Source organism: Tursiops truncatus, chromosome 7, assembly GCF_011762595.2.
Source record: "Tursiops truncatus isolate mTurTru1 chromosome 7, mTurTru1.mat.Y, whole genome shotgun sequence".
In the NCBI taxonomy this organism is placed as follows: Eukaryota; Metazoa; Chordata; class Mammalia; order Artiodactyla; family Delphinidae; genus Tursiops; species Tursiops truncatus.
In genome coordinates, this window is record NC_047040.1 from 2935786 (window position 1) to 2945066 (window position 9281).

Sequence of the window (9281 nt, forward strand, 5' to 3'; positions counted from 1 at the left end):
TTTTTTATTTTTGGCTGTGTTGGGTCTTCGTTCCTGCGCATGGGCTTTCTCTAGCTGCAGCGAGCGGGGGCTACTCTTCATTGTGGTGCGTAGGCTTCTCACTGTGGTGGCTTCTCTTGTTGCAGGGCACGGGCTCTAGGCGCAGGAGTTCAGGAGTTGTGGATCACGGGCTCTAGAGTGCAGGGTCAGTAGTTGTGGCGCACGGGCTTAGCTGCTCCGTGCCATGTGGGATCTTCCCGGACCAGGGCTCGAACCCGTGTCCCCTGCATTGGCAGGCAGATTCTTAACCACTGCGCCACCAGGGAAGCCCTGGAACTTCTTTTGATTGAGGACAAAAATTGGTCACCAGCTCAATATTTTCATAATTTCCTTTGTTGCTTTAATGTAATTTCCTTTCAGTACCACTCTGATCATTTTCAAAAGAAAATGATCTAAAAACTTCCAGATGAAAAACATGACCTAAGCACAGAACTTTTAGTTTGAAGCCAAGATCTTGTTTGTTTGTTTGTTTGTTTTTACGAATGAGCATCATTTGTTCTGATGCTGCTTCTTGGCAGCTGTCACCTGTCCAGCGATTCTGTCCAGATCTCTCTGTCCCTGAGGTGTTAGTTTGTGGCCCCCATCTTGGTCCTTTTCCACCATTTTCAGCCCCTCCAGGGCTTGGAGGACCCGACGGGCCACGCTCTTGGAGCCTCTGCTTAAGTGGCTGGGCATGACGCCATGTCTCTGACGCCCCCCCATAGATCTTGGTCATGGCACCAACCCCAGCGCCGCCCGGAGGTACAGGTGCCGTGCTGTGGAAGCAGCTCGTGTGTAGAACCAGTTCTCATCGTAGGGAGTGAGCCCTTTATGCTTGGCCAGCTTGACAGTGTCCACCCATTCAGGGACTTTCAGCTTCCGGACTTTCTGAGGAAGGCTGCCAGAGCTCTGACGAACTCCCGCTGGTTCACGTCTTTTACAGGAAACTCCAGGCATCGTGCAGCCTCTGCACTGCCAGCCAGGGGCTGAAGCCAAGATCCTGAAAGCCAAACTATAAGAATAACTCTCCCCCCATCAGTATTTTTAACCATTTTAACCCAGGTCCCTCACATAGCTTTTCACACCATCTTCTGTGTATTCCCCCACCCCACAAAGACTGTAAGATTTAATTTTCTATTGTTTGTACCATGAAAACAACATATTGAATATGACCTTCTGAACTGTACAGGACCTATGCACAAACACACACACATCTAATCCCTTTAAGAGTCACTGGTCTAGGGACTTCCCTGGAGGCACAGTGGTTAAGAATCCGCCTGCCAATGCAGGGGACACGGGCTCAAGCCCTGGTCCGGGAAGATCCCACATGCCACAGAGCAACTAAGCCCACGCGCTACAAATACCAAACCTGCACTCTAGAGCCCATGAGCCACAACTACTGAGCCCATGTGCCACAACTACTGAGCCCGCGTGCCACAACTACTGAAGCCCGCGTGCCTAGAGCCCGTGCTCTGCAATGAGAAGCCACGGCAATGAAAAGCCCACGCACCACAGCGAAGAGGAGCCCCCCCTTGCCGCAACTAGAGAAATCCCACGCGCGGCAATGAAGACCCAATGCAGCCTAAATAAATAAACAAACAAATAAATAAACAATTTTTAAGAGGAGTCACTGGTCTAAATGCTTCAAGAGATAGTTCTATTACACACAAGCACTCACAAGCTCCTAGAATTTCAAACCTGCGAAGGACTTCTCCCCTGACTCCCACTCTATTTTATGGATGTGGACTCTGGGACAACCAGGGCCCAGGAACTGGGTTGTCTGAGGCCACTCAGCTGCTAGAAGAGGTCACCACGAAACACTAGTTTCCCTCGTGTAGATGATGGGATGTTTTTATCTCGAATGTGGTGATGGTTTCAGGGGTATATCCGTACGTCAAGACTGATCAAATTGCATAGTTTAAGTATGTACAGCTTAGTGTACTTCAGTTATACCTCAATAAAATTGAAAAAAAATGTGAAACCAAACCATTGCTAGTTTCTTTACTCCCACTCTACCTCAGCTGGACCCACGGAGAGGACCATCACCGATGGACACACACCTTCCCAGCTTCACCCAGGGCAGGGACTACCGGTTCCGTTTACCAAGCCCCCTCACAAGGGAGGGCGGGGCGGGGGGAGCGGGGCAAGGAGTCGGGAACTCCTGTGGAGGCTCCAGCCCACAAGCTACCAGACACAGCAGCACCAGCTAGAGCCAGCACCCCCCTGCTCAGCGGCCCCCGAACGATCCTGCCAGGAATCCCTCGAGCAGATCTGGATCCCAAAGCAGGGTCTGCCTCCCCAGCAAGCCCACTGCCAGGCACCCACACCTGAACACATCACTCTCACCACATCGACAGGGTCGCCTGATGGTGGGCCAAGATATGCGTCTATCACGAAGTCCCCTTGGTTTCTATCCTCTAGCTGACCTTGGTAATAAAAACACGTCAAGCATAAAAGCACAGCGTGTGTAAAGAGAGTTCTGTAGGCAGCACCCTAGGAAAGCCATAATAAAGAGCCCAACAGAAAGGGGAGTCCTAGGGCACATGATTGGTCCGCACCCAGCTCCCTGCAGACCCGCACTGAAGGAGCTGCTCAGAGGGTCCTGGCAAGACCCACTCATACAAAGGAAGGCTCACACCAAGACACTCTTCTGTGTGGCTGCAGTCTGAGGACTCTGCTTAATTCTCTTATACTCCTACCCCACACCGAATTCTTCTCTGTGGGCAGAGTATGCCCCATACTCAATTCCATTTAGTCAGATTCCTGGTTTTCAATCGTCAACACGTTTGTGGCCCTTAATAAAATACACAGGACTGACTATGCAAGATATCAAAGAAAACACTGGCGTCTGTTTCCTGTAGAAGACAAAACTTAGTTTCCTAACATTCTATGAAATCTAAGTATATAATGACCATCTATTTCTCCATCATCTGTATCATTTTCACACACCACTTTAGGGATAAAGCAAAGGCCTAATCGGGGGTTGCTACATAGCTGCTAATTTAACTCTGTACAAAGAGATCTGAACGAAAATAATCATTCAAGCTGTCAGGTTAGCTGAACACCTGCAGTTTGCTGCAGAATTCTCTCGTCTTTCTTCAGTATGCTTCACCCCTTGAAGACCTGATTTAAAACTAAACTTCCCCTTTACTGCAAATTACACTTTGACTAGGGCAGCATTTTCGGTAACAGCACCCTCAGTCTCTAAATTCCACAAGTTGTAATTGGCCCATTTAAGTTCTTCCTCTGGGTGGGACTTGCTTGCAGACTGTTCAGAGAAGATTCTGATGTACCGTATTTACTAGGCTCATCATCGAGCAGTACTGACTCAGTGTTCCTGCTTATAGTGGCAAAATCAGGCCCTGTCACCCGTGCAGGGGCCAGTCAGCTCACGGGGTGAGGACCTCATTTACGATTCTTCCTGCCCTAGACAAGTCCCAATCTAAGTGTAAAAGGTGGAACTGCAGGTCACTAGGGGACAACCAACTTCTCCAGCCAAAGAGGCCCAGATCAGGACACAAAAAAGCCCACACCCCACCCTTCTCCTTTAGAACGCCAGGCCCCAAGGAACCTCCCACCTGGCTCCATGGCTGGCTGACTGATGACCTTTGGAGCCCAACCCTTTTACCTGAGCAGTAAACCTGCCTCCTCCTGCACTGCCCTGCCTACTACCTGAGCAGCAGGTATGTCCAGCCCTGCACCACCTAGCCTGGTGATGATTTCTGTCTCTGAACATCTCCCCCACCCGTGCCCTTCCCCTACCTTCATCCCCTTACTCAGCCATGAATCCTCTACACAAGGTAGGTGGGCCTCCTCCCTGTTCCTCAACAACACCCCGCTCGTTTCTGGAAGCTTCTGCTCACCCTGACATCCAGGTCTGGAATGCCCTCCCTCCCTTCACCACCTAAACCTGCTGCTTCTTTAGGATAACAGATGACCACCCAGATTCCTACCTCTCCTCCAAGAAGCCTTCTCCGGCCACTCCAGTCCATCCTGACCCCACTCCGGCGCTGGAGGGAAGGCAGAAGGGCGGACCCGATCCCCTCGTGGGACGGATGAGGGAACTGAGACCCAGGGAGGGTGGGGCCACACCCAAGATTACACACCAAACTTGGCCGTACGGATCGGTCCAAGATGTCCTCCCAGCTCCTCTGGCCCGGGAAGACCCTCCAAACCAGCCGTGGTCTCCCCCGGTTGTGGGGAAGCCGCAGGCAAGTTGGCGAGGCGGCAGCCGGGCTCCCCCTCACCCTCAGCGTCCCCCTGGCCTAGCCCGATTCACAGATGATCAGGAGTCCGGCTGCCTAAGACCGAGCCCCGTTGCCTCCGGCCACGTCGGGCCGGTGACCTTGGGCCCACTCGGCGCTGCGTTTCCTCCTGGACAATGCGGCTAGCAGCTCCCCCGCGACGGCGGGCGCGAGCGAGGCCGTGTGTGCGCCCGGCACAGGTCCGGGCTCGGGGCGCACTGCCCCTGGAGCCCGGCCGCGGCCAGCGCCCCGGACCCAGCCCCGCGCCCCCCGGCCCACGCCCCGCAGCGTCCGCCCGCCCTCCAGCCCCCGACGCCCGGCCGTGAGGACCCGCACGGCCTGTGGCGGCCCCGGCGCCGCCCGCCCTCCGGCCCGCCCGCCGGGTGCAGCGGCGCCGCGGGAGCCGAGCCACCCTCCAGCCCGTGACAGCCCCTCGCCCACCGCACGGCCGCGCGCTCCTCACCTGGGCACCCCGAGACAGGCGAGGCGGGCCCGGCGCCCAACACCATGCCCGGCCGGCCGGCGGCGGCGAAACGCAGCCCCTCACAGCCGCACCGGCTCCGGGCGGCGAGACCGGAAGTGGCGGGGCGGGGACTCGGCCGCTCTCGCCCGCGGCGGCCGAGACTGCAGAGGGCGCTTTAAAAAAAAAATTCAAAGCCCCGAAGAACTTTATTTGGAGCCTGACAGGCGAACAGCAGAGTGCGCCGGCCGGGGCTGGGCTCGGCGGCCGGCCTCTCGGGCCTCTCTCATTGGCTGACGGCACGGCCTGGGGCGGGCACGGATCTAGCGGCCCGCGCTGATTGGTCAGCGGCGACCGGGGGCGAGGTCGCCCAGTCAGTTTCCGAGCCTGCGCGCCGAAGGGCCGGGTTCTCTGCGCGGTGTTCCTGCCTCCATTCGTTTGGCCGTGTGCTAAGTCTGGGCCTGCGGCTGAGAGGATCCCCGCGCAGCGTGGCCTGCAGGGGCTGCTAGGCCGGTACTGACTGCCTCGGTGGATGGGGCGCCCGCTGTGTGCCCATCACAGTGCTCAGGATGCAGAGGAGCGGCCGCCCCACAGCCCGCAGTGTCGGGAGTGAGCGGGGCCGGGCGGTGAGCCGTGCAGCCACCAACCCCCCCGGGTGCTCCGGGAGACTGCAGTGGAATGGGTGGGCGCTTTCCTGTTGTCTTACGGTTTTCATGCCTTGTTTTAGCTCTAACACTTTTGCAAAGTACTTACTTTAAAAAATCTGTTTCAAATTGTTCTAATTTCTAGCTCGTTGAATACAAATTATTCTCACGTCCATTCGCGTCCTGGTGTGGTTGGTAATAGGCGCTCTGGCAGGGTCAGGTAGGGCTCCTGGAGGAGTGAGCCATCTGAGAGAGGAGGTTCACCTCGTGGACAGGGACAAAAGAGCCAAGGAGTTAGAATTTTATTTCCAGAAGCCCCACTGATAGGTTTTAAACGGTGGAGTGACAATATCAAGTTTCCTTGACCCGAGTGAGGAAGACCAGTCACGGACAAAATTCACGGTATTCCTTCTGTCTGGGAACAGTTTCCTCCTTCTTCACCTGGCTAACTCCTAAATTTTCCTAAGCTTAGACACCACTTGCTCAGAGAGCGCCCAAGGTCTGGGAGAGGCAGGTGCCCCTCTGTGACTTTGCTGAAGCCCAGTGCTTCCGCATTCCTGGTGCTCAAGACGCCGTCAATGCCTGTTTCCCAGAGCTCAGCTCCTCAGGTCCTCTTCTGTGTTTCCCATAACACTCCTCCCCGATCCTGGCGACAGGTGGTCAAAACACATCTGCCGGATAAGTATTGCATGAGTTTGTAGCAGCAGTCCTGGCGAGAGAAGATAAGGCCTGAAGCAAGGCAGCAAATTAAGGTACAGGGCATTGGCTTGAGTATTTGTCTTGCTAAGGAACACTGTCTGTAGGACAGCCTGAGCGCACATGGGCCCGCGGTGGCCCAAATCTCACCACTGTGGATAAATGAAGCTTCATTTCATGAGGCTGCCTCATGCCTTCACCTGAGCCTTATTTAGGGTTTACTAAGTTATTGACTCATGTAATCCTCACAACAACCTCATGAAACAGGTGTTTTATTATCTCCATTTTACAGATGAGGACACCGAGGCACAGGCGTTAAGTAGTCTGCCTGATAAGGCAGAGCTGGGATTTGCCCTCAACCAATGCGCCATGTCCAATAGGTGGCAGGAGAGGGGCAAAGCTGGCCCTCCTGCTTCCTGGAGAAGCAATTTGTGTTCATCTGCGGCTCCTTCAGAACTGAACTTTCACTAGCTTAAGCACAAAACATTTAGAAGACAAGATATGCTCATAGGATATAAGGAGACAACTGGGAGCCCGGCCTCCAGCTCGCGGTGGCTCCGTCTGAGTCCTGGCCTCTGGGGGTGGCCTTGTCCTCCCAGATGCCTCAGTGGAGCTGGGGCCTGGCCTCATATATCTTTACAATCCAGGCCACAGAGGGGGCTGTCCCTTCCCTCCCAATTTCACATTTTCCGGGAGAGGATGGCTGGGCTCAGATCATGTGCCCATCCTGTGTGTGTTTGTGTGTGTGTGTGTGTGTGTGTGTGTGTGTGTGTGTGTGTGCGTACCCGAACATATAAGAGGAAGGGGTAGAGGACCAATTGTGAGCCTCTAATAGGGAAGAACCTTTGTATTTTATTACAAGTTAATCACGAAAGGGATGTTGCCTAGAAGCTTAAATTATACATAATGGTCCATCGCTGGGAACCCTGCCTCCCAGGTAATGAGCATTAAGCTACAATGCCTATGTTTAGCTCACAGGAAACATCCTGACCGGGCCCACCTGTGAATGGCTGCAGAAAGGAAGAAATTAGCACATCCCTTTGGGAGGCTGACCAGAACCAGGACCTTACCCCCTCCCCTTTGAGTATAAAAGAAGCCTGAATTCTAGCTTGGGTGAGATGATTCTTTGGGACACTGGTCCATCACCTTCTCAGTTTGCTGGCTTTCTGAATAAAGTCACTATTCCTTTCCCCAACAACTTGTCTCTTGATTTATTGGCCTGTCGTGCAGTGAGAGCATGAGCTTGGACACGGCAATAAGCCTCCCAGGATAGTACTGGTGCCAGGGGACGAGCCGGTGGACACAACTCATTAGGTGTCCTTCCCACCTCCTTCACCCCTACCCTGAGAAGCGCAGCCCAGGGCTTCTGGCTGGAACAGGGAAGGGGAGATGGCCCCTAGCTTTTCAGCCATTCCTGTCTCTGGACATAGCTTCACAGGCTGTCCCAGAAGCTGTCCCAGCCTGGTCTGGGACTGACCTGGGTGACACGCTACCACCAAGCCAGGGTTCTGGGCACTCTTCAGCCTGGGGCAGCCTGCCAGCTGGTTAACATCGTCTGGTGCGAGGGCCTGGGTGCCTGCTGGGTTAGGGCAGGGCTTCCTAGGCAGGAAAAGCCTAGGGAAGCCCTAAGGGGCAAGCCTTCCTTAGTCATTCCCTCCACTCTTCCCTCCTGCACACGCTGTGGACAGAGCAGAGCTCTCCCACACCAGTGGCACCCGATCGGGGTAGATGTTCCTGGCTCCATGTTTCAGTGGAAGACTGCTCTGCCCCACACCGTCCTATGGACTCGAAGCCTTTGCCAGGGCAAGACCTCAGCGATGTTCCAAACGCAGCCCCTTGCGTGGATTGGGAAACTGCACTGGCAACACTAGGTGTGGAGTAGACGTGGATGGAAGGGTCCAGCTCAACCCTCAGCTGGTACCTGCTCCAACCTGTTCTGTGTTGTTCCAGGTTATTCCACGGCGCGCATCCTACCCTCCAACCAGGCCCTATTCTCCTAAGGAGTAAGGCCCAGGGCACTGAAGAGCAGCCTGGAGACACACAGGCCCGTGTCCCTACAGGTTCTTCTGAAATATATGTCAGTAAGTCAAGAACTGTACCATGAGCATCTACCAAGTGCTGAGTGCTGGGAGGGGACAGAATGTATACAGCACAGACCCTGCCCTCCAAAACCACGAGCTCCTTGGAGAACTAGTACTGGTAAATCATGATAGAATGAGGGATACAACTGGGACTCAAGGTTTGCTCTGCACACAGCAGATCAGCGACTCCGCAGTCCCACTTGAGTTTAGAGACTGTTGGGGGAAGGAGGGAGGGAGGATAGCTATGCCTTAGGGTCCAGCTGGGGAGGCTGAAGACGAATGTACAAAACCCAAGGTTCTCCTGGTGCTTTCTGTTGCTAAAAGTAGAGATGGTACGTTATTGTTAGGAAAAGCTTTATTGGGCCTTTTATGGTGAAAGGCAGTGCCCTGGGTCTAATTTGGAGAGGAGAGGATGAAGCAAAGACGACACCAGACAAACAGTGGCTGGCAGTGGTTGTGGGGTACCGGGAGAGCTTGTCAACCAAGACGCATGAGCATCCTTGTTCAACCAGTTCTGGGATCGTTTGTAACATGAGGGAGGGGCAAGCCCCTTATAGTTGGGCCAGATCGGGGCTTGAATGATGGTGATGACGATGATGATGGTGGAAGCAGCTATCATCCAGGCAGCAGACAATTGGATTCGAAGTAGTATGACTCTAACCACACATCTAGTATAATTAACTTTTGACTGCTCCTTAACTGGCCTCCAGGGAAAGCATCATGTTTCCTTTCATTCCTTTAAAAAATAATAAATGGGCTGTGACAGCTTTCCTGAAAAGGGACTGAATCAAAGTAGTGTTTTAAATATTACAGGACTGAGATTTTCTCACTCACCCTAAAGCCACACTGGGCACATTTTAACAAGGGCTGTGCGTTGTAACTGGAATGGAGACATCGTACAATCAGCTCCCCGTGGTCCCTGCTGCCCCTTCCTGCAGACTGCGCTTCTGTGATTCTTCCCCTTCAGGTCACCCCGTCACATCAGGCCCCTACGTGGAAAAGCCCTGGGAACATTACACAAGAGAGAAGCTGCCTTTCTCTGAGGATTTTGCTTTTACTTTCTCAGGAAAATATATTAAAATCATCTGCCTTTGTCACACTCTCTCCTGTTTTGCGTTGCATATTCTTTTGTATTAGT

At 53.8% G+C, this 9281-nt stretch overlaps 1 protein-coding gene, 1 long non-coding RNA gene and 1 pseudogene across 4 annotated transcripts in view; 1 reads left to right on the forward strand and 2 right to left on the reverse strand.

Annotated features, from left to right (window-relative positions):
- The window catches only part of UBE2F (ubiquitin conjugating enzyme E2 F (putative)), a 51866-nt gene extending 46983 nt beyond the window's left edge, over positions 1 to 4883 (reverse strand). The window contains exon 1 of one of the 3 annotated variants that reach the window (XM_019923490.3): positions 4726 to 4883. The gene's annotated coding sequence lies outside the window, so the exon portion shown is untranslated. Of the gene's footprint in view, positions 1 to 3971; positions 4128 to 4725 lie in introns of those variants that run through there. The other 2 variants (XM_004328349.4, XM_019923488.3) reach the window with 2 other exon arrangements.
- LOC109548019 (uncharacterized) lies at positions 290 to 1253 on the reverse strand (annotated as a pseudogene).
- On the forward strand, positions 3631 to 5539 carry LOC117312918 (uncharacterized). Its single transcript, XR_004527328.2, has 2 exons — positions 3631 to 3818; positions 3944 to 5539. It is a non-coding gene; the product is annotated as an uncharacterized lncRNA (long non-coding RNA).
- Positions 5540 to 9281: the final 3742 nt, after the last annotated feature.